We start from the raw sequence: 26,024 nt of genomic DNA on the forward strand, positions 1-26,024 counted from the left end.
TGCAAAAGTACATTGAACTGAAGGCTGTCAATAATGCTAATATGGACTTTTCTGTCTCTCTCTCGCTGTCTCTCTCATAAGAACAGTAAAAGAATAAGCCAATATATTCCAAATTAACAAAATTACATTGGCAATTGAATTAATTATTTTTCTTAATCCTGTTTTGCTCAGTATTTTATATCTTGTAACCATGATTTTAACAGGTTCTCTATTTTTTGCAGAGTGCTATTCTGGAACTCAACTCTTTCCATCACTAGTTTCTTGATTTCTAGCCACTTGAGATCTATGAGGTAGTGATCTTCAAAATTGATTGTGTGTGGTTGCCTGCTGTATGGTAATGTATCTCTAAGCAGTTGGAACTTAGAAAATGGTTGTTGTACTACTTTGATATTGCCTACATTGTACGTGAATGTATCAGAGTTTTCTGGATGTTTTCTCAACAAAGAAAAGATTCACTGGGTGCTTCTACATGTGGTGCAGTAGACTAATTCTGCCCTGCTAGTGTGCTAATATGCAATAGAATTAGTCTACCGCACATTAGCATTACTAAAAAGTAGGCCTGTGTGAAGCGGCTAGTATTCACTTCAGATTCAGATTCAGCTGATTCAGGGGACAGTGATTTGATTCGGTGATTTGAATCACTATCCCAAATCAATTGGTCCGAATCTGATTTGGAGATTTGGCTATTGCCAAATCTATGAATCTATGAATCACCCAGGCCAGGCCCATCGCCTGCCTGCTCTCCCAGCCTGGCAATGGCTGCCTCACCTGCCCCAACTCCTTGCACTTTGAAAAAAAAGCCCTGACTCACCAGATGCTGTTGGGTGGAGGGGTGATCCCTGCTGCCCCACAATGCCTCACACCATGTGAGGAGCTCTGCACAAGCCCCCTGGCCCCTCCCTTGCTCTTCCAGCCCCCCATAGCTGCCCACTTGCCCCAGCTCCAGCCCTTTAAGAACCCTCCCAACCCCAAAGACTCACCATTTCGGCCAGTGGGGGGTGATCCCTGCTGCGCCCCACTGCCCCATGCCCCACAGCCCAAAGGTCACTGCAGGAGCAGAGTGTCCCAGGCTTTTTCTCATTTTTTTTCTTAAAGGGCCAGAGCTAGGGCAGGTGGGGCAGCCATGGGGGGGGGATGGGAGAGGAGGGGAGGGGGTTGGGGGGGCTCATGCAGAGCCCCCCATGCACTGTGGGGCAGTAAAGGGTAGCAGGGATCACCCCCCACCCGGCAGCACTGGTGAGTGGGGCTTTTTTTTTTTAAAGCACCGGGAGCTGGGGCAGATAGGGCAGTCAGGCAGGGGTCAGGAGGGCTGGGGAAGCAGGCAGGGGATGGGGGTTGGCAGGGGTCCCCTCATGGTCCCCTCCCCCAACCCCCCCTACCCTACCCCTACTTACCAGCTCCAAGTCTGACTGCAGCTCTCTGCTGCAGCAGGCGGGGATGGTCTGAATCATCAAAGCTCTCCAAATCTTTTCTGAATATTTGGAGAGCTTCGAATCAATTCAGACCTTTTTATTGGTCCCCTGATTCGATTTGGATTTGGAGATTCGGCCACCAAATCGGGTCGAATCTCCTCCAGATCAAATCAGCACCCGAAGCTTCGCACAGCCCTACTAAATAGGTGTGCACCAGTGCTACTGTGCAGTAGCACCAGTTACTGCACATTCACTTAGTACCGTTTATTACAGGTACTAAACTTAATGGGCATTTTTACTCATGTATACGCCACAGCCAGGGTGCGTTGGACAGCGCAGAAAATGCTGTTGGTCTGCTTTTCAACTAAAACGCATCAAAGGTGTTTTAGTTCAAAAGTGCACTGCCACCATTTTCTCCATGATGACGCATTTTGCCGCTTACACAGCTGCAAGTGATACAGCACGGTGTGTGTCAGCTCATGTGCAGAGATCTCGGGTGAGTCAAATCTCCGATGCATTGCAGCGTATAAAGGTATGTGTATAAATGCTCTAGAATGTGCAGTAACTACGGTGCATTAATGCACATGTAGATATGCCAACTGATCCCAGTGACCACATTTTCTTGAAAAATCAGAGCTTCTATTCAAACACAGGGTGAAATATTGTCTCTTTACAGTGAGGTGGAAAAGTCACTTGGCTAGGATTTTACTCTAAAGTGTGTACAACCATTCCTTAGCCTTCAAGTTTGACATTTTGTTTACTGAGGTGTTGAATCAAGTCAGGAAAAATCCTCAGGTTATTCAACCTTTAGAAACTTGTTAGCTCTGAATAATCTTGTGCTGAAGTAATAAGTAAGCCTAACCGCACTCTTTCTTGCATAAGTAGATGCATCACAAACAGGTCTAGGGAGGTGATACTTCCCCTCTATGCAGCATTGGTCAGGCCGCAGCTGGAGTACTGTGTCCACTTTTGTGCACCGCACTTCAAGAGGGATGTGGATAACCTGGAAGGCCACCTGTCTAGTTAAAAGTATACAGAAAAACCCTACAAGGGCTGATTGAGGGACCTGAATCTCCTCAGCCACTGCAAGAGAAGGCTGAGAGGTGATCTTGTGGCCATCTACAAACTCATTGAAGGGGACAGCAGGAAATAGGAGATACAGTGTTTACCTGGGTGCCCATCGGGGTAACTAGAAACAATGGCCACAAACTGAAGGACAGCAAATTTAGATAGGACATCAGGAAAAAATTCTTTACAGTGAGTGTTGCCTAAATATGGAATACACTTCCAAGGGAGGTGGTGCTGTCCCCTTCCTTGGAGGTATTCAAGAGGAGATTAGACAGACACCTTGCTGGGGTTATCTGACTTGAGCATGCTTTCCTGCCCAGGGCAGGGGGTTGGACTTGATGATCTAATAGGTCCCTTCCAACCCTACAATCTATAAAATCTTATCCCTTCTGAACTAACATGGTAATGTCTTCAAAAAATCTCCCCCAAAACAAGATATTTAGAACTGACTTCAACTGTCAGTTATTACAACTTTTGCAGCAATAATATTCTGAATTTTCCTCAGCACTTTTCCATAACTTTAGGAACAGCTAAACTTGTTTTAGCACAGGGTTTCTACCAACCAGGCACCAACTCTAAGAAGATAACTGAATGAAACTTGCATTGCAACCTACCACGACAGCTTCATCTATTTTCCAGAAGACTTAGTCAGTGCACAGAAAATATTTAAGCAGTTCTTTTTATATATTACCCTTTGCTGCATATCTGTTACTAATGATCAGCCATGTCAAAGAATTCACATCCATATTGTCATCTCAGCAATTTAGGAAGATAGTGGCAATTTTCTGGTAATTTTTAACTGCTTTTTATGGTTTTGTTCAAATATTAGAATCAGTCTTTAATCATAGTTCTGGTTTATGCCAACTCTTTACAACATTCTGGGCACATCTACACATGCAATAAAGTCAAAGCAATGAACTTCAGTGCTCCAGTGCTCAGAGTGTATTGCTTCCTGGGTGCTAAGTTTACATGTGCTCCTGGAAGCACAGCACATTGAGCTGTGTTGGAGTGGCTCTGGCTTGCAGGGAACCTGGGAGGTCATCTGCCCCACACCTGCTCAATGTGCTGCAGAGGGGCTGACTGGGGCATGAGGGTGCCAGCAGGCAGCACCTACACTGAAGCACCCTCATGCCCCAACTAGTCCCTCCAGCGTCTACACGTGTGTTGCTGTGGAGTAAAAAATTCGGCAGTCAGATGGTAATTGTATTTTTAAGTACTATCCTGCTGTGGAGTTAATTAGTTTACTCCTGCCTAAAAAGACTGCACGTGTAGACATGAGATGCTTACTGTGGAACGAATTAGCCAACTCCACAATAAACATCTCATGTAAACTTGCCCTCTGTGAATTTTGCTTATTCCAAAATGCTTAAAGTAATGCAATGAAAGAAAATGTCTATTGCTTCCTTAATATAATCCTCATTGTTTCCCAGGTGATATGATATATAATACTGAAAAACAGCAGCAAGCAAGATCATTTGAAATATGAAAAATTGTGCAAACACTTGGGATGAAATCCTGACCTCACTGAAATCCACTGCAAAACCTGCATTGACTTCAGTGGAGGTCAGGTTTTCACTTTTGAGCTTAAGTCTCCTTGCCCCTCATCAGCTTGTGCTTGGACTAATAATGCACTCTCTATAATGAGATTTTGCTACCTACTTAAGAATGGAAATCTCAAATTAATATTTTTGTTGAGTAATTGCACATCATTTTTTCCCAGCAAATTCATCTTTTTTAATGGTTACTTTATATTGATAATGCTAATAACAACAGCTCAAGTCAGATATGCCAGAAGTCAGTGTCCACTAAGGAAGTATTATGAACAGTTCTAAATCACATGGGATATTTTAATTCAGGAGTGCTGCAGCAGGCAGTTTGGCATCTTGCTAGGGCTCTGGACTCATGCCACAGTGACCATCCCCATTGACCCAGATGTTAAAGTGTTTCTAGTCATTTTGGCTGGGGAGTCAAATGGAGAAGACATGATGCTAGCACCATCACTGAATTGTGTGCTAGTGGATACAGAAGTTAGTGTGACTTAAGCAGAAAGACCCTTGACTTGATTTTAGGTTTGTATAATATTTACAAGCATTTAAGAGGCTATAGGTTTAGATTGCCATTCTCTGCTTTTATTTGAAGTTCACTCTAGTTTTCAGTACAACTTCTTGGTTCTAATATCAAGCAAAACTAGTATATTGAGGAGTGTTTAATAATTTTAGCCACTCAGATTTTGAATACTAAGGTGGGGATAATTTGGTAGCTCAAGCTGAATACCTGAAAATTGAGCATCACAAAGTGAGGGACAATTTTAAATGTTTTGTCCTCAGCCAGTAGAGGTCACCCTTGTGTGTGGCATAAGGTAAATCTAAATCCTTTCCCCACCCTTTTCCAACATTTCACTGTACATGCTGGAATTTTTTTGTGGGAGGAATCAACTGCTCATTCTGATTATCAAAAAACTGTGATGTCAGTTTTAAGCAGGCAGATTAAAATTTCCAGAAGTGTAGACATTTGAAATCGATTACTGTGGGCTTCAGGAACAACACTAATCCTAATTATGCAAAACATAGGGAAATGTGAATTTTCATCTGAACTCAATGACTTTGATCAACCTTTATAATGCAAAAATATCCAAAAAACCCTAATTTCTGGGAAGTTTGGAATCTTAGCTATATCCAAATTCCATGACTCCATTCCTTCTTCATTAAGTAGAATGGCTCTATTTATATATTTTTAAATGTTTTCATTGTATGACTTTTAATTTATTTCTCTGTATAACCATTTTACACATAAAATAATGTACTTATTAGCACTGTAACTCCTGTAACTCACAATACTGTAAAACAAGAGAAAGTTCACTGAAATAAGTGCAGTTATACTGATACAAAAGTGGTAAAAGATGAAAATCCATGCCATATAAAATAAATACTATTATTAAATTATGTTTTAATGTTCTGTTTTTGGTGGGCTTTTTAAACAAACAATTTTACAGCCCCACAAGAAGCTTCTCTTTAAAAACAAAATACTCTTTTTACTTTCTGCTCTCACTCCTGCTGTTGAGAACTGGAAATGCAAGAGATGTCCTCTTACAAGTATTGTACATTTCCCTACGCTCTAATTAGGTGCAGGGGTTTCTAATGCAAATTTGCTTCATCCTTCTTCTCCCTATGGACAAAACTATGACTGCTCATCTGGGATTTTCTTCTTCTTCTCTAAAAGAAAAGCAGTGTCCTTTCACCCATGTAACCAAGAGCTGGAAGTCTGCCAACATCTGTCTGACTCATCATTTTCAAAAGATACTATGAATGCTGGGAATCAAATTCTAGCTATGAGAGTGAAGGTAGACATTTAGAGTGCCAAATTCCATTGCACTTTACCATTTGAGTCTACTTTAATGAAAGAATGCAAGCAGAAAGCAAAACAACACTTTCTGTTCCTACCAGCTGTAACAGAGCCATGGCTGTTTATGCTAGAAATATGAATAATGTACAAAAGACTTTTAGAAAAATACCTTTAGGCTAGAAGACTGAGACTAATCATAGTATTGTTTTTCATGAAAATAAGGCATGCTTTGAAGTATTTATGCTACTTCCTTACTATTCCCTTGGCTATATTTTGTTTTCATAATGTTTATTCAGTTAACTTAGTTATTTTTGTACTTATCTGGTCTTAATGCCTACTCTTTTCCCCCCTTCTCTTTTGATTCATGTTTTTTCAGTTTGCTCAAGCCGATTTATCTCTGTCAAAAATTGCTTCATAGTGTAATGTACTGGACATAAATCTATTACTTATGGTATGTCTATTGCTGCTGGAAAATGTGTTTCATGTGGAGATGGAATTTTTTTGCAGTTTTTGAACAGTATTTTCCATTCATATAACAGCAAGATTGATCTTTAACCACGGCAAATCCTGACCTGGCTATTGAATTTTTAAAGCAATCCAGTGCTTAACTAAATATTTATATGCATAGGTGAGACAGGGGGTATTAGCAGGGGTACTGAACCAATTCAGATAATACAGACCCCACTCTACTCTTTCACTACAGACTTGGAGCAAATCCATTTCTTTTCATTGGCTCAAATAGTTTGTTTTAGGAATCTGCATGTTCTATCAAATTGTGCAGACTCACAAGGTTTAGATGAGGTTCAGAATAGCATCCAAAATTTTGGATACTCACACAAGCTGGGACTTTTAAAAAATTTCCACCTTACTTTTGGAATGCTGGGAATAAAATATAACTGTAACATAGACAACCTGTGAGATAGAATTGAACTCTTAAGAGACTATTAGTTCAATTGAATGTGTTTAGACATAAGTAATAAGAATTTCTGCTTTTTGACCATTGCTCAGGATCCATCTTCACAGAAAAAAATCTAAGCAATAAACATTTTAAATTTAGTTTTCAGGGTCTGGAAGCTTATATACTCAATTTAATAACTTTTTTTATTATGTTTTTTGAGGGTCTTTTTTCTTTTAAATTAAAATTTAGGTTCACAATATATCAGAAATAGTTCCCAAATGAAGCAGATATCTAGGTTTCCATCACTTTTCTGTTACATCAATATAAACTGAGATGGTGTTTTGTCAGTTTCTTCAAACTAGCCAGGATTTAATCCAAGGATATCCCAGAGTCAAATGCACTTTGCTGTCACTTACTGCAGAGTTGACTAATTAGCTCTGCAGGAAAGCATCTCCATTTGCAGCAATATTTGACTGGAGTAAACAAATTAACTCTGCCATAGGATAGTACTGCTTGATACAAGTACCATCCTATGGCAGAGTTGTTTACTCCACTGCACCACAAGTGCAGTGACTGGGGCTAACTGAGATGCTCTGGTGCTGCATTGCAAGTCTGCCTGCCGGCTAGCCTTGCACTGTAGCACCCTTGTGCCCTAGCCAGCCCCACCATAGCACATTAAGCCAGGGCAGAGCAGCTCCTGACTGGCAGAGTGAGCCACCAGGCCCACTGCCAGGCAGGGCTGTGTCACCCTGGCTCAATGTGCAGGGGTCCTGGGTGCATGCATAAATGCTGCACCTGGGAGCAATAAACTCTGGTATGAACTGTCCTGGAGTTTATTTAGGAATGCTCATTTCACTTGTAGATGCACCCGTTGTGTGTCTTTGGGAAGTAAAACAATATTAAATATTTTTAAATTTTTTGTTTTTAAAAATATATTGTTGCAATCCTCATTATTTTTACAGTGAGCATTTTAAACAGGTTAGTGAGTTTTCCATTTTGGAATGAGGCAATTTTAGTTCCCCCATGTATGGATATACATATGTATATAAATACACATAGCATGCCATACTCTCTCTCTCTCTCTTTCTCTCTTTCTATATATATATATATATATATATATATATATATATATATATATATATATATGTAGCGCGTGTGTGTATACACATAAATAACTATGTATATATACACATATGTACATATACATGCATAATAGATAGATAGATAGATAGATAGATAGATAGATAGATAGATAGATAGATAGTAGGGATATGCGAAGGAGGCCCTATTTGATTTGGATTTGGATTTGGCCTGAATCAGGGACAGTGATTCGATTCATTGATTCAAATCACTGTCCCTGATTTGATTTGGCTGAATCCAAATCTGAAGATTTGATGCTGATTTGGAAAATCAGTAATTTGGACATAGACACAGCTTTAAATGTTTTTTCTATATATCTTGAGGTACCAGTGTGGCTCATGAACGCTGCGATGCTGGGGCAGATAGGGCATCTCACAGGAGGGGGAGTGGGGCTGAACATGCTTGGCGGCAAACACAGAAGTGGACCAGAAGTACTTCCAGTCCACTTCTGGGTCCACCAGGGAGCGTGCTGGGGGCCCCCCCTGTGCCTCCCCCAGCTTGGTGGTTGGTTGCAGGGGGACCCCAGGTGCCCCTTCAGACCAAGGAGGCACCAGTCACTGAGCCGGAGGGGCATAGGGGGGCCCCAGTGCGCTCCCTAGTGGACGCAGAAGTGCATCAGAAGTGCTTCTGGTCTACTTCCAGGTCTGTTGCTGAGTGCACTGAAGAGCACCCACGCTCCTGTGGGACACTTCATGTGCCCCAGCAGCACAGCATTCACAAGCTGCCTGCTACCTAGAGGTATGTAAAAAAAAATTAAAGCTGTGTTTATGTTTGAATCACTGAATCTTTCCACATCAATTCGAAGGGTTCTGATTTGATTTGGAGAGATTAAAGGGTACTATGATTCAATTTGGATTCAGAGATTTGGCCACTGAATCATGCCAAATCTCCACCGAATCAGATCAGGGACTGAGGCTTCACACAGCCCTGATAGATAGATAGATAGATAGGATATACTCTCTCTATAGATATATATACATACCCACCATATATTATACATTTTATTGTGTACATTATACCTATTAAAATAACCCTCACTTGAAGAAAGAAGTTTTTTTCTTCTTTTAATTTGGCTGCCTAAACCTATTAGGAAATACCAGAAATTTCAGTTTGAATTCTAGAGTGAGGGAATTAGCTGTGCTAGTCCTTAATCAGAAAGAATGCAGGGCAGAATGGCACTTTAAAATACTAACTAAATCAAAACGCAACAGATCAACTTATTTTTTAAAGAAGTACTAATTAAAAAGAAATAAAACACTTCTCCTAGATTTAGCATACTCTTTTTAAGTGTAGAGGCCAACTAAACCTCAATTGACACGTCTACAGGTGTTATTAAGGTGACTGAATAAACTCTGGTGCAGTTTGCACCAGAGTATATTGCTCCCAGGTGCGCTGTTTGCATGTGTGCCCAGGACTGCAGCACACTGAGTTGGGATGGAACAGCCCTGACTGGCAGGGGTCACCAGGGATCAGCCTGCCAGTCTGGGGCTAGTCTGATCCAGCTCAATGTGCTGTGGAAGGACTGACTGGGGCACAAGGGTCCTTCAGTGTGGGGCTAGCTAGCAGGCAGCCCCTGCATTGAAGTACCCTCATGCCCCAGTCAGCCCCATCAGTATCTACATGTGCACTGTGGTGGAGTAAATAACTCTGCTGTAGGATAGTACTTGTGTCTGGCAGTATTATCCTACAGCGGAGGTCATTAGTTTACTTCATCCTAATAGCACGACATGTGTAGACAGTGACATGTTACTGCAGAGCTAGCTAGGTAACTCCACAGTAAACATATCATATTGATGAGCCCAATGTAATTTAAATTGTTAATTAATTATATACATCATATTCGCCATTTTTCAATCAACTTGGTAAAATATTATCAGCATGGATTTTAATAATTTGAACAAGATTGAATTCAGTAAACTTTTCCAAGTTTTATTCCCTCTTGTGCTCTGCTTTTTTTTGCAGCCTGGATGACTGCTGCTTTATGGTGAAAGTTAGGCCTGCAGAAAGGTGGAGTAACACAGTAGAAAATATGGACCTACTATGTGTTTTTTCTTTTAATTTGTTTGTCAAAGAGATGTTCCAGTCTTGTGCAAGATGCATAGTAAAGCTTACTTAACATAATACCTCTCTCACACTATCATAATGTAATGAGTGTCTGAACCACTTGCAAAGTTATTTCTGTGGCTTTGTATTTAAATTAATAAAAGAAAAAGAAAAAAGAAAGAAACCTAACACTGTATTATAATATATTTTTAGGGGTTCTTCAAATTAGAAACCTCTCACTTTTATAATATTTAAATGTTATCCACTGAATTATATTTGACAAGATAAATATTTACTTGCTCTAGCATTATCCATCTTATTAACTGTGTATAGCATTAACCATTTCACCAAATAGCATTAGCCACTTCACTAAATAACATTATACAAAGGATAATCAATGTTTGTCTAAAACTATAAGAACACAACTATTCAGTCTAAATAATATTATTTGACACAGAATCCTGGACAAAATTTACAGTACATCTAGTCACTTTCAAAATGTGACATTTATTCTATTGCCCTGGATTCCTTTATGAATAAAGTTCTGAAGGGTTAGCTGTTAGAATTCTGGAATTTCAACCGAACATTGATTTTTCTGTAGATGTGAACAACCATGACTAATATCACCAGCCGTGTCCACATGAGCATGGATGTTTGGCTTCCCAGGGACAAGAAGCAGTGGCACACCTTGTGCCACTGCTAGTTGTCCCCAGGGAATACCTGTGCCACACACCGTCTGGTGCACAGCAAGTTTCCCTGGGTGGGGTAGGGGAGGCTGGGGCAATGCAGAGAACAGATGAGTGTGCTGCAGATGTGTCTGTGGCACCACATACCACAGGGACGTGCTTATCTGGACATGGCTGCCAATGGCATTTTGAGAAAGGCTGGTAGGGGAGGGAAAATGTTCAATAACAAAAACAGAATGAAGCTGGCCCTGGCTTAATCATAGAATCATAGAAAGAAGTACTGGAAGGGACCTGTAAGATCATCAAGTCCAGTCCCCTGCCATGGGCAGGAGGTAATTGGGCCCAAATGAGCTCAACGAGATGCCTATCCAGCCTCCTCTTGAACACTGCCAGGGATGGCGACTGCATCACCTCTGCTGGAAGTGTGTTCCAGATTTTAGTTATCCGTACAGAAAAGAAGTTTTTCTGTATGTCTAGCCTAAACTTTTCCTTGACTAGCTTGTGCCCATGGGTCCTCATCCTCCCAGGGGGTGCTTTTCTGAAAAGTTGCTCTCCCAAATCCTGGCTGGTGTTCTCACTTGACATAATTGTAGGTGGCTATTAAGTCATTTCTCAGCCATCTTTTACTCAGACTGAACAAACCCAGATCCTGAAGTCTCTCCTCTTAAGGCCTATCCCCCAGGCCCTTGATCTTGTGAGTGGCCGTTCTCTGTACCCTTTCGAGCTTGTCCACATCCTTCTTGAAGTGCACTGCCCAGAACTGGACACAATACTCCAGCTGTGGCCTCACCAACACCGAATAGAGGGGGAGGAGCACCTCTCTGGATCTACTGGCTTCTTTGTTTGTTCATTTGTTTTTTTAAATATAAATAAAGAACCTCATAATGACAAAGCTTAAACTACTCAGTCTCCAAATACAAGGGAAAAGTAAAACTTCCCAGGGCTATAACTGTCATCATAGAACTTATGACAAACAATGCAGCACATCAAGTAAGCTATGTTCTTTGTTAAGAGTCTCTGTTTCCTCCCTCCAGGTGCAATAGCCTCTGCCTCTGTCAAAATAGTTTTGTGGGGGATAGGGGAAAGGAGCCTACTCTACTGCAAGTGCCTCCCCCAGCTACCTCTTCTGGGGTCTTAGGAGGAGCTGGGTCAGACCCATGAGTTGGGGGAGGCTCCTATCCCCACCCACTACGTGAGCATCTTGACAGTGGCAGAGGATGCCACACCTGGAGCTGAGGTGGGGGATGGGGGAAGAAAAGAAGCTGTCTTGCCCCATGGGCCCTGGCTGGCTCCCTCCAAGACCCCAGCAGAGGTAGCTTCCCAGGCCTGTGAGGCAGGGGGATCTGTTTCCTTTCTCCTTCCCCTTCCCCTTCCCCTTCCCCGCTCAGCTCCAGGTGCAGCAACCACAATGTAGCCATTGTTGAAAGCCTCAGGCTGGGGAAGGAACAAAGCCCCCCTGCTTCTATCAAAATGCTTTCACAGGGGATGGGAGGTGGGGGAAGGGAGCCCCCACTGCCACGTGTGCCCCCCAGCTACCCCTTTTGGGGTCCTGGGGGGAGTTAGGCCAGGCCCATGTGTGCCATGCCCAGAAGAGTCTTCCAGACTTTCTGTTCCTCTATGCTGTTGGATCCCAGCTAAGGCTGGACAGGGCTTATGGTTGTATGCTTCCATGCACCCAAGAGCTGCAGTGTGATTCAGGCAGGGAACAAGCCAGGAGAAGAACACACCCGGTAACTGCTTCAGCACTGGGCTTTTGCAGCCTGAAGCAGTCTTGGGGATGGGTTCACTCCCTGGTGGCTGGGACAGACACACATTTTCCCTCCCTCTGTGGGCGGGAGAGAGAGAAATAGCAAAGCACAGTGTCTACCTGTATAGAAGTTCTGTTTCCCGAAAGATATTCACTTCACTCAGGTTGTTTCTGAGTTACTTTTCTCCCAGAGTGGCCACTTTTGCTCTGGGAGAAAAATTAAGAACTTCTCTACATTTGTGGTTTCTCCAGAGAAAGCAGGAACTCTCCCTGACAAAACTGAATGTCTGTCCAAGCCCACTGGTACATGCAGGACATTGGCAGACACACAATTACATCCTTCCATGTGGGAACAAACTGAGAACATGTCAGCTGATCTGGTGCAATTGTTTTATCTGTCCACTCCTAACCCATCCTATATGAAGCTAAACCACAGTGCTTTGTTCCTGAATGAAACAGGTAGGATAAAAATATGGGTTGGTTTCTCTTATTATATGTTTGTTGTATAGGAGCAGACAGATGGGATAGTTGCATTGGATTTGATTGCTTCATGGTAAGGCTTCCCCATGTCCTCTTTAGAGCTTATATTGTTTGTTTGTTTGTTTGTTTTGGTTTGGTTTTTGTCTATGCCCAAAGTATTTGACTGCACAGGAACATTGATCCACTTTGAAAGTTATTCCAAAATAAGTACAAATGTGGACACTGTATTCCTGAACAAAATAGATACCTCATTAGTAAAAGTGTTTATTTAATATTTATTAAAAGTGAATTACTTTCCTTACTGCTTGCTCTCTAATTGGCCAGAGCTTCAACTGGTTTAAATCTGTAGGCAAATTTCATATGGCTTCACGAATTTAGATTAGGTGAGGATGTTACTTTAATATATTTTCAGAGCCAGTATTTTTATCTACATCCTTAGAAGACACACAAAAAAAAATGTGTTGCTCTAAAGTATTGATGTACTTTAATGGTATATGATGCCAATTTTAAATTTTATTTATAATACATTAGATATTTGCATATATTTTTATAGGGTAAGATATGATCAAACAGAAAAAAAATTTTTGTTGTAGTCTGATTATGGTACCATTATAAATCACTTAAAGTCAAAACTGCCTTCTATAGCACATCTACATTCAGCAAGCCATTTGACAGCATCCAGCAAAATATCAGACATAAGAACTTCCAAGGGACTAAAAAGCAAGTAGCTACAGGTAGTACTAATTTTCTGAGGTACTAGTTATTTTTTTGGTTGTTTTTATTCTGCCTATTTTTATTCTACTGATTTTGCTATTGTTTTGCCAAGTAAAATCTGTTCATAATAATTTTAAATTATTGTAGCGTTCATGTTATAATCCTGCACATGATTTAATGATCACTGCTGGTTGCTTTTGCTTTTGCAATCTTGTTCAGGTATTTAGTAAGGCATGTGTTTGGATATGAAAAGTATCCTTGAGTTACTATTCCTTAGTGTGCTCCACACCAGACTAGATAGTGATGGGATATGGTGGTAAATTCTATTTTGCTTTATATACCTAAATGGCAATTTTCCAGCCATTTAACTTCAGCTTTTGGTATTTACAGTTTGCAATACAGGTGCACAAATTTGCACGTACCCACTGAGCAAACCCAGTAGAACTGTGCTCTGGCCTCCAGGAGAGTGCTGGAGAAGGGTCTGGAAAATACGTAAGATTGCTGAAAAGCAGGAAACAGTTTCAAAACCCTGCCATGGCCCCTGAAGTAAATTTCTCCCCCCATCTCCACCTCCCCCCCCCCCCCCACTGACAAACCTTGCAGACCGCAGCTGGGGTTTGCCAGCCCCAGGCATACCTCTGTGACTTGCCTGAAGCCAGGTGGGGATGGAGTTAATTCCTCCCTCTGTCCCCTTTCTCCCCTGTGGGTTTGGCTGCAGTTTCTACAGCTTACTTGCAGCCAGGCAGGAAGGGGTTAATTCCAAACTGGGTCCTGGAATGGCGGGGAGGGAGAGGCAAGTTAGTCCCCTGTGTGTAGATTCAAGGCCTGCAGGACCAGACTGAGAGGTGGGAGGTTTTCGCAAAGACCTGACAATCATCATACATATGTGCTGGAGATGTAGTTAAGGGAACAGGAGAGGGTTACAGATAGCTTCATGAAAGAATACAGAAAGTAACACTGACATTATAAAGCAGAACCTGTAAAAGGTAGGAATACCTAAACAAATGAGTTCTGAATTCCTGGCTGTTAGGAGACTCAAGATTATGTAAGACTTATGCAAGACTTTCTTTTGTCTTCCTATTTTATATTTTAAGTTAGACTAAGTTCTGTATGCTCTATTTTACTGGGCTGTATCTTAGCTTAGGCAAAGATTTTTGGTAGTTCCCTGTTGTATGCTTTGCAAATTGCTGTGTACAATACATGCTTGCTTCAGAGAGAGGATTTTTCCCCAACCCCACTCCTCAGTCTGGCAGCAGCTGCCCCCCACTCCTCCAGGCTGGTGGCTGGCATCCTGTGTGGTGTGCTAGCCCCAGCTAGTGCCTGTCCACACCCCCTCTGCTCCAGCAGGTATGGGTGAGAGCCTTGGAAGGCATCTGCCTTCCCTCCCCTTTGGCAGCAGCTGGCAGGCATACTCTAGTGCCCTCCAGCTTCTGGCTTGAACCACTGCAAGCATGTGGCTGCATTTCCTGATTTAAGAGAGAATGTCTGCCCAGTTATTAATCAGTTTAAGCTGTGCAGCTTAGACTACCTGCAAAGATTAAATCAGTTCAGGCTCGGGCTTTTTGAATATCTGTCCCTAGCCATTGAGTATGCTCAGTGGTTACATGCACACTTGCCTATTCGGACCTGAACTGTGGATAAGTGCCAAAAGAGGCAATTTTGTGGCTACATATTTGCCATTTAGGTTCATAAAGTGAAATAGTATTTGCTTTATAAACTTTACTGAGGCAATTTAGTGGCTAGAGGAAAATGAGAAGTAATTAGATTAATCATATAACAACTTCCTTTTCTTTACTTTCAATTCTAGTCACACCCTAATAATAAAACTAAATGGTAAAATGTTTTCTTTTAAATATATACACATTTCCTTTCTATTAATTGGTTTGTCCATCTCTACATTTCTTGAAAAATTAAAATGCTATCAATGTAATTTAAAAAATTGGATGTTATATACCACATCCAATTTTTCAAAATTACATTGATAGCATTTTTAATTCTTTAAAAAAAAATTAGAGATGGACAAAAAAAATAATAGAAATGCTATGTATACATTTTAAAAGGAGACATTTTACCCATAAAGTGAGTCAGGCCAGTTCTTTTTTTGATATAAGCCAACATATTTATTTTGAGAAAAGTTTTATCACAAGTCTGTTATTTTAAATCCATGGAAGGTTACAAACATTATAGATTTCATAGATTTCATAGACATTAGGGCTGGAAGGGACCTTGAAACATCATCGAGTCCAGCCCCCTGCCACAGAGGCAGGAAATTAGCAGGGGTCATAGAATCCCAGCAAGATAAACATCCAAATGTCTCTTGAAGATGTTCAAAGTAGGTGCTTAAACCACCTCCAGTGCCAGTCTATTCCGGACCTTGGGGGCTTGGACAGTAAAGGAGTTCTTCCTTATGTCCAGCCTGAAATGGTCGTGGAGGAGTTTGTGACCATTCAATCTTGCCATCCCTTGGGGTGCTCTGGTGAACAGATGTTCCCCCAGATCCTGGTGAACACCCCTGATAAACCTGTAGGTGGCCACCAGATCACCCCTGTGCCTGTGCTTTTCCAGGCTGAAGAGTCCCATAGCTCTCTGCCTCTAATCATAAGGTCTGTTTTCCTGACCTCTGATCATGCACATGGCTGTCCTCTGCACTCTCTCAAGCTTCTCCACATCCTTTTTGAATTGTGGAGCTGAAAACTGTACACAGTACTTCAGCTGCAGCCTCACTAAGGCCGAGTACAGTGGGAGAATGACTTCCTGGGATTTGCTTGAGAAGCATCTATGGATGCAAACTAGCATTTTGCTTGCTTTACTAGCTGCACCATCACACTGATGGCTCATGTTCATCTCGTGGTCAGTAATGACCCCCAAGTCCCTTTCATCCATAGTCCTAGCCAGTGTAGCACTGCTGAACCTATAAGCATGCTGCAGGTTTTTCTTCCCAAGGTGGAGAACATTGCATTTTTCAGTGTTAAACACCATCAGGTTCTTGTCCACCCTTTCCTGAGCTTGTCAAAGTCAGCCTGGATTGCCCTCCTGTCCTCAGGTGTGGATGCTTTACCCCAAAGTTTGGTGTCGTCGGCGAACTTGGCCAGTCTGCTTCTGATACCAATGTCTACATCATTAATGAAGATGTTGAATAGTATAGGCCCAAGGACAGAGACTTGAGGGACCCCACTTGTCACAGCACACCACAATGATTAACTTCCATCAACCACCGCCTTCTGGGTCCTACCATGGAGCCAATTGCCCAGCCAGCAGATAGTGGTGAGGCCAAGGCTGTAGTTAGCCAGTTTTGTCAAGAGGAGATCGTGGGATACCAGATGGAAGGCTTTTTTAAAGTCAAGATATATGACATCATTCTGTTCTCCCTTGTCCAGGGGATAGGTCACCTGGTCATAAAAGGAAATAAGATTGGTCAAGCAAGACCTACCTGCAACAAACCCATGCTGGCTATCCCTCAGGATGTTGCCATCGGCCAGTCTGTTAAGAATGGTCTCTTTGATAATCTTTTCTAAGACCTTCCCTGGGATAGAGATCAGGCTGATGGGACTGTAGTTTGCTGTATCCACTTTCCTCCCTTTCTTGAAGATAGGCAGGACATTGGCCTTCTTCCAATCTTCAGGCACTTCACCAGAGTGCCAGGGGTTCTTGAAGATCCATGCCAGGGGCTGAGCTATGATGCTAGCCAGCTCCTTGAGTACCCTGGGGTGTAAACTGTCAAGGCCAGCTGATCTGAAGTTATCTAGCCTCTCAAGGTGTTCCTTCATGAGGTCAGCATTGATGGAGGGTAAGGAATCTCCCTTACCTGGGCCTTCCCGTCCCATAATGAGCAGGGGCATCCCATGGGACTGGTGAAAAACTGATGCAAAGTAGCCATTTAGCAAGTTGGCTTTTTCCTGGGCATTGGTTGTCAGTTGTCCCATCTGTTTTAGCAGGGGTCCAATGTTGCACTTGCTTTTCCTCTGGCTCCCCACATATCTAAAACATAATTACTTGTGTTAAGCAGGAGGACAAGTTCCTCCTGTTTATACCGCAAGATCCTGGCATTTGTGTATAGGCATTCAAGTGTCTTCTTGGGGGCCCTTGCCCTGCCTACATTTCATTCCAGGGCTGGGGCAGGGGTGGGATCCCTTAAGTGCCTTGGCCTGCTGGGTTGCTCAGCAGGCCAGAAGTGGCAGTAATCCCTACATTCCCTGATGGGCTTAGTTTAAAGCCCAGTGGAGCAGGTCAGCCAGTCTTGCTGAGAAAAGCCTCCTCCCCAGCAGAGAGAGGTGGAGGCCATCCCTTCCTAGCAGCTCACTGCCTCTTTCACCAAAAAGTGGACTGTGGTCATGGAAGCCAAAGCCTTCCCGATGACACCAGCACTGCAGTCTTTGGTTTACTATCTTTAGTCTTTGCAATGAAAGGAGCTCTAAATATTAGATGAATTATTCTTAAATTTTTAAAGTTCTTTCCATGGCTAAAGCTTCAGATTTTCATTACATCATCACTTCTTTGATTAGTGTTTTAGCACTAATAGAACACCAATAAAATCCCATGCAAAAATGCAATGTCTTTCATAATAGGATTTCAATAAAACCAAGGTATTTTGGGTTTGAGATACCCACAAAAGACAACCTACTTCTGAGTGTTACTATACACTCCAGATGAGTCTGCACATGCCTCTTACCACCTCACAAAGCAATTTGAGAAGCAGCAAAAGGCACACTGGGAACAAAAAAACATTCCCCATGCTGCATATTTGCAGCGCGGGCTCAAAATTTGATACCTGGATATCCAGGTATAAAAAACAAAAAAACCTAAACCAAACCCAGAAAAAAAGTAGGGCAGGGCACGGTCCAGGACTGTGCCTGGAGACAACCGGAGGCTCGGGTCCTCATCAGAGACACTTTGGTAGCCAGCTACAGTGTTTCTATTCCTGTCTATTGCCCTGATACTGCAGCACGCTTCCTGCCCATGCAGGGCAAACAACAATGCAGGCTACAAGAACCTGGACCCTGGCTCCATTCCAGGTAGGAAGGAGGTGGGGGGTCTGGAAGGGGGAACTGTGAGGTTGTGGAGGATAGTGAGGGGTGGGCCCCCCACCCACCCCCACAGGGCCCACATGGCCCCAGCCCCCTCACACATCCCACAGCAGAAGCAGCCATTGGGGCACTCAGGGATTCCTGGCACAGCCCCCCTCCCACACACATTGTGCAGGACAGCTGGGGGGCAGCCCAGCTCGGCCCTGGCTTCCTGGCACCTGGAACTGCCTGTGCCATATCACATGGGTCCCACCCAGTGCAGCATGGTGCTGTGCAACTTTGGGGAGCTCCAGGCCACTCAGGCTGTTACCCAGAGCCCTGTGCTACTTGTGGGGACAGTCTATAGCTGGGCAGGGTCCTGTGTGCACAAAAGTGGCCCAGCCCAACAGCTCATGGGACCTGTGCATGAGCAGCATGGGGCCCTTGGTGACAGCCCAAGTGGCCCAGAGCTTTCTGAAGACACGTGGCACTGAGCTGAGCTGGGTGGGGTCCATGCAATATGACGTAGAACAATTAGAGCTCCCCCTGACCCCTTCACTAACTAGGATGTGGGGAGAGCTGCCCCTGCAGTCACAGCTCTTGCCAGCAAGTCTCATCCTGTATGGCATCTGGGCATGGTGCGTATGTCATGGGAGGAAGTGGTGTTTTCGGGAGGGGATGTAGGTGGGTGCATGGGAGGGTGTGGAGGGATTGTGAGGGGACTGTGGGTGTGAGGGGACTGTGTGAGTAGGACTTCTCAGGAGGGGTGGGTCCACTACCCTCTCCACAGGGCAGAGACCCCCCACATAGTGCATGGACTGCTCACCTCTGCAAGGCCCCAGCCTCCCTCCCCTGCAGGGGCCATAGCTCCCCCCCTGCAGGGCTCCAGCCCCTCCTCTCAGGGCCCCAAGCCTCCTCCCAGGGCCTCAGCTCCCTTGCAGGGGGCATTTGGCCATGAAGGGACCTGGGACCCTATGGAGAGGTGTTGGGGCCCTGGGGAGGTGACGGGGCCCTGTAGGTGGGTAGCTATGGGCCCTGGAGGGGAGGATGTGGCCCTGCAGGAGTGGGCAGTCCATGTACTGTGTTGGGGGGCTGTGCTCTGTGGGGGGGACAGCAGAACCACCCCTCCTGAGCAGCCCCCCCCACAGTTTCCCCACAATCCCGCCACACCCACCCACCCACCCACCCACATCCCTCCACACCCTCATGCGCACCCATCCACACCCCACCCCACAGCCCTTCTCACTCCTTTCCTGCAAACCCCTCATCCCCGCATCATGCATCCATTGTGCTCAGATGCCAGACAGGATGAGACCTGCTGGCAAGAGCTGTGGCTGCAGGGGCAACAGTCCCCACATCCTAGTTAGTGAAGGGGTCAGAGGGGAACTCTATTTGTTCTATGATAAGAAAACAAAAAGCCAACACAGGTGCTGGTCCCTGGCTCTAGCTCCCCTTGGCTGCAGATCCAGGAGAAGCTGGGCAGGGTTATTTTGCCCCAAATGGCACAACTTGTCCAACACCAAAGTGCATGTCCAGGCATGTGCGCTGAGGCAAAAGTCCCCAGCTCAAATTTGTGCTTCTCCTATTTGAGCTGCAACAAGCGTATGTGCCTGCATGTGTGGATGTGCCCAAGATGTAATATAAAGGGAGGTCATCTTCCTGGGAGGTCAAAGGAAAATAGAGAGGAAAAGGATGAGTACTAATATTAATCAATCAGTATGAGTTCTTTAATACTCAGATTCCAAATGACATGTCTGTAACATCTGTACTTTTAAAAACTCACCTAGTTATTCTATGCTCAGATCTTTGGCTTTATTGCAGAGCTAGTTTGGAGAACAGTTCATATATATTTTTAATTGTTGAAATAAAAATGTCTTTTAGCCATTAGGAATATGATAATGTCCTAAAATCAATGTATTCAGCACAAAAAAGTGCTCAAAGATTATGGTGCAAATGGAGCTTGAACATATTATGGGTGTGAGTTTGTTGACTAGCATAAATGTCTGTGATATCAAAGAGAACAGGGTATGTCATATTGTCAGTTCTCTACCCCAAGCATTTTTATAAAAATGACCTCTGCTATCTCTGGAAGCACTTATATTTAGCTAAGGAAAATTAATTTCTCATCTAAAGATATCATATCATTGGGAAAGCACACAGCTGTTTTTGCAAGCTCTATCACTAACTTTTTGTAGTACAAAGAAAATTAAACAGGTAAGGCAGTGAGATGAAAAATATTTTGTGCAGCATGAAATGGTTCCAAGAGAAACATTTGTTTATAGGTGCAGAAATACATAGTAGGACTCATGGACTGATTTTACAAATCCTTTCCAAAAATTGTAAAAGCTGCTCCTGCTGTAGTGGTAAGTGCTTTGTTCATATTTAAATTCTAGTCAGGTTTTCAGCCCATTTTTCCATTAGGTCTTTTTCCTTGTTTTATGAATAGAATTTGTAGGTCTAGAGAATTCAAAGGATGTTAATGCTCTTTGCAGACAATATGATTATCCTATATTGCTATTGAAACCTTTATAGTACATTGCTGGGTAATTCCTTGCAAAGTTCTGTGCAGTGAACATGATGATAAACACCTGAAAGAATGAGTTTAGCTCTTGCAAAAATTCTTGACCAGTCTGATGATCAAGTAAACAGAGAGAAGTTACAATGAGTTAAAAATGGCTTATCTTGCAATTATTCTTGTGTAAATAAAACACAATCCAAAATAATTATATTCTTATATTCGGTACACCTAAAGTGCTAATACTGGTGTTTTCGAAGGAGCCTAAAGGAATCAGACCATCAGCCAACACTGAAATTTAAATATAAGTTGGACAGGTAATTCCCTTAGTCTCTAGTGAAGATTCCTGTGATGCTGAACTAAAATATAAAATATAGCCACAGCAAAAGTTTCATAAAAACTGCATACCTTCATGATAAGCAATGCTATTATTCAACTCTGTGTATGAAATGTATATGATAACCAGACAAGAGAAGGAAATAACTAGAAACATGCCTTGTATAGCAAAGTGTGCAGAACACTAGAAGGAGAAATTTAGTATTGATTCTGCACAGTAAGATATTATTGAAAGACATTTTGAACAGTGTATTACAAGGCAGTTATCCAGCATGGGAGTTTCCAGCTGATGTAAAGACAATGTAGTGGGTTTTATACCACCCCTTCTGTATATACATGGGCTTATTAGGATAAGAAGGTGCAGGCAAGAAATATTGTTTGACAATGCTGAGATCTGACTAGGCTCAGACAGCTAGTAGATTGTACTTTGGGGACTAGAGGTATTTGGAGAACGTTACAGTTTACCCAGGGTGCTTAGGGAAATCAGAAAGGCATGACAGGGGAGGATCCAGGGGTGGCAGTGGTGCTGTCTCACCCACCTTTGTTTGTGCACTACATGTTAAGTGTGCGCTGTGAGTTCCACTGGGGCTGAGGCTAAGACCAGAACATAGGTCCCTTCATGAGTTGGTCTTTTCCTCTTGGTCACCATATCTCACTCAGCATCTCCATGACTGATTGCCCTCCTCCTGTGTTCAAGCAAGAGTAGTATCTGCTACCTTATGCAGTATATCAGTATAACTCAAATAGAAGTAAAAAAAAATTCTGCTGAATTCACTGAAGCTGAGCTGTTTATTCAATAAATATTAAACATAAGGTAAAGAGAAGCCTGCCATATTTAGACAAGGTTTTTTTATTTTTCCCTCCAGTCATCGTGATGGAGGGGAAAGCCCCTCATCTTACATTTGCATACAAGGAAAACTCATTAAATAGATGGGTAATCATTAAACTGCTTCCAAAAGCAGCATATACTCAGTAATAAAAACCGTCTATGAAGTTGACTATATAACCAACACTGAGCAGGACTAAAATACGTTGCGCATATTGGGCAAACATGCTGATGGGGAACCGATCACAAGAATAGATTAGTACAACCCTTCTGAATAAGATATATGGTAGTGCCCAATGAGCACAATCCCTGTCAGTGCCAACTTGTTCAAGTCACGGTGAGCCACTATATTGCACACATTTCAATTTCTTTACTGCCATAGCTGAGCTGCACCTTTCTTTCACATTTCCAATGAGTCCTGTTTCTTCACTAGCCTTAAATGTCTGGCAAACATCACAAAATGGGACCCCAAACAATTCACTCTAATCCCTCTGTCACCCCTTCTCTCAGCCTGGCATATGATTAGTGTGGTCCTGCCCTCTGTGAGATGAAGCTGGAGCAGGTTTCCCTGTCCCCAGGGCTGGATAATGATAGGGGTTCCCAACCTTTTTATGCCGCAGCCTGGCAAACTGCGGACTGGAAGTGGCCACAGCCCAGCAAACTGTGGACTACCACGTGGAACCAGAATTTCCTACTGGAACACAGGTAAAGATACTCCCACCCACCAGGCAGGGGTGAGAGGGTGGGGGTGGGCCCAAACCTCAACCATGGTGACCGCGGGCCCTGTGGGAGGAGTTGTGGTCTCTCCACCTGGCTCTGCGGGTCTGTGGTTTGCCAGTCCGTGATCACTTCCAGTCTGGCAGCCAACCCTTTGAGGCCCCTCATAATGTGAAGTCCTAAGCTGAAGCTTTCTTAGCTTATGCCTAAATCCAGCACTGCCTGTGCCTCATCTGCGTTTAAATTTTTGGAGCACCCTAGGACTTGTGATAAGAATACCCAGTTCCAGTCATGATTGAGGGTGTACTAATTAGCACATGGATCCTTTGTGGGGGATATCTGAATGTACACACATGCTGAGAAGTCCTGAGTTGTGTGATCACCATGGCAAATAATGTTGTTGACTCAGGTGGGGTCCAGCCCAATGAATTATATGATAAATCACAAGCCTTTTTCTTTGGTCTAATATCATATATAGTGGGCACATATACACAAGATGTTTACTGTGGAGAAGACTAATTAGCTCCACAGTAAACATCTTGTATTTACACATGCAGCACTATTAGGCAGGAGTAAAATAATTAACTCTGCAGCAGGATAGTACTTGTAAATAAAATTACTACCCTGATGTGGATTTTCTTACTCCACAGCAACACAAGTGTAGACACTGATGTGGCTGGCTGGAGCACAAGGGTGCTTCAGTACAGGAGCTGCCTGACAGCTAGCCCTGTAATGGAGCACCCTTGTTCCCCAGCCAGCCCCTCTATAGCATGTTGAACCAGGTAGGAGCAGACCCTGGCTGGCAGCCTGACACCCGGGGCCCCCTCCCAGCTGGACTGCTCCACCCTGGGTCAATGTGCTACAGTCCCAGGTGCACATTCAAACAGCACACCCGGAAGCAATAAACTCTGGTGCAATCAGCACCACAGTTTATTGGTTCACATAATTGCACATGTAGATATCTCCAGTTTGTTCTATACATAAATAGGTGCCAAGGTGCTGCTTGAAAGTGTCTTTATGGAGTACCTGTGCTAAAACTTCAAAAAAGTAGTGATTTAAAAAAAAGTAACATGAATCAATTCTGGATGAACTAAGTGTATGGATACTCTATACAAGTTGCTACAGCCATGTTTAATTTCAAGGTTGTTGTTTTCAAATTTGTCCTTCACTTCCAAGTGCTCAGACAGAGTAGAGTCTGACAGTAAGGAGAGGGAGAAAGGGCTGCCAGAGCAAAAAGGTGGGGGAAAGCAGAGAGCAAAGGGGCTATCTGACCACCCAGATTTGTTTTCCTTGCTCTAGCAGTTGGAGGGGGACAAATTCAAGGCACACATCCAATAATTAGTTTGTATAGCTGGAAAATTATAATATATTTATACATTTTCCATACATAGCATCTAATTATTGTGTGTGTGGGGAGTCATTTTATAATCAAGGTTGTGTTCCATTTCAGAAAATATGGTATTTGGGGCTAGAATCATACAGATCTCATTTTTCCAGGGGAGAATCCATTTTACTGAACCACCCACCCTCAGACTTTTTTGCCTTCTACCCAAAAGGAAGAGAGGTAAAGAGTGCTCCATCACTAGCTAGTGGCCTAGTGGTTAGTCAGAAGGCAGAGGAGATGTGCATCTTTATAGACTAAGATATGTATAGAGAGAGAATATAAGTTTTCATGAACGCAACTTCGTTTCACTTTGCTGGGAAGGGAAATGCAGGTTGAAACCACCTCTGAATCGGGAGAGCCAAGATCCTAGATTTTCAACACACTGAGCAGGTACCCTAACCACTAGGTTGAAAGTGGGAGAGCCACTCCTCTCATTTTCCTTTATCAAATAACCATTGATCATATTTTTTGTGTGAGAAAAATTTTGGGACTTACTTGTCATTATGCAAATACATGGGTAATGGTATCTTGCCCTGCCACCTATGCAGCAATAGTTCAGCCTACTGTGCATGTTCAAAAGAGAATATGCTTTGTTGGATTGCTGGATCAAGGGTATAGGAAGGGTGGGTGCTCTTTAAGGCATCTTTGAATAGTCCAGTTTTCATTCTTGAAATTTAAGGAGATTTTTTTTCAGTAAAAATTAACCTGGAGGAAAAGCAATGCATGATTTTCTGCTTTATATCAGTCATGCACCAGCCCCCCAAAACCCCCAAGACAAACCGGGTTCTTAGAACTCACTTTTGAACTCTCTCATGAATTGTAAGCACCACAGCCCAGGAGAGTTCCAAAAGAAAAGAACTTTGAAAGCAATCTTGCAAATAGTGTTAGCATATGTTGTATGAAATATGACTTTGTTCTGGATTCTGTGGCCACAGCCAGACAAGCATGGACATTTGCTTCCCTGGGGACAAGTAGCAGTGGTGCACTTGTGCTGCCACTACTTGTCCCCAGGGAATGCCTGTGTCATGCATGACAAGTTACCTGGGGTGGGGTAGGGGAGGCTGGGCCCAGCAGCCTTACCTGAGGTCCTGGGGGCCTCCCAGGGCTGCAGCAGTGGTAATTCTGCTGCACAGAGCCTGGCTGGATCATGGCTCCAGGCAGCCCAGCTCTGCTTTTGAGCAGCACACGCTATGTGTGTGTGCTTTTTCACTTTTTTTCCACAGGATTTTCTGACCCCTGGATATCCAAGGGTAAAAAAAACCCAAGGGAAAATAAAGTGGAGCAGCGCACCCTTCCAGAGCAGAGAACATCTAAATGTTTAGTATATGGCGCCACAGATTTTTGCGGCACCACATATTGCACAACCACACTCATCAGGATGTGACCTGTTTCTCCTCAATGCTGAATCATAAGCCTAGTGAAAATAAAATGAGAAATAATATTTTCTTAGGGCGTTTTTACACATGCATGCACTGCAGATCTGTGGCACATCACAGTGCAAAAAAGTATGTGCATAAATGCTTTAAGTGTTTCACGCCATAATATGTAAAACCTGTATTAAACTCAAAATGTTATTCCTTAATCAAAGGTTTAGAGTAACTAAATGTGATTTATCATTGCTCATTGACACATTTTCAATTCTTTGAATTCAAAAAACAAAACAAAAATTAGCAACTTGTGAACTGTAAGTGTTCCAAATTTTTTTGAAAGTTC

Source organism: Alligator mississippiensis, chromosome 2 (assembly GCF_030867095.1).
Source record: "Alligator mississippiensis isolate rAllMis1 chromosome 2, rAllMis1, whole genome shotgun sequence".
NCBI classification, from domain to species: domain Eukaryota; kingdom Metazoa; phylum Chordata; order Crocodylia; family Alligatoridae; genus Alligator; species Alligator mississippiensis.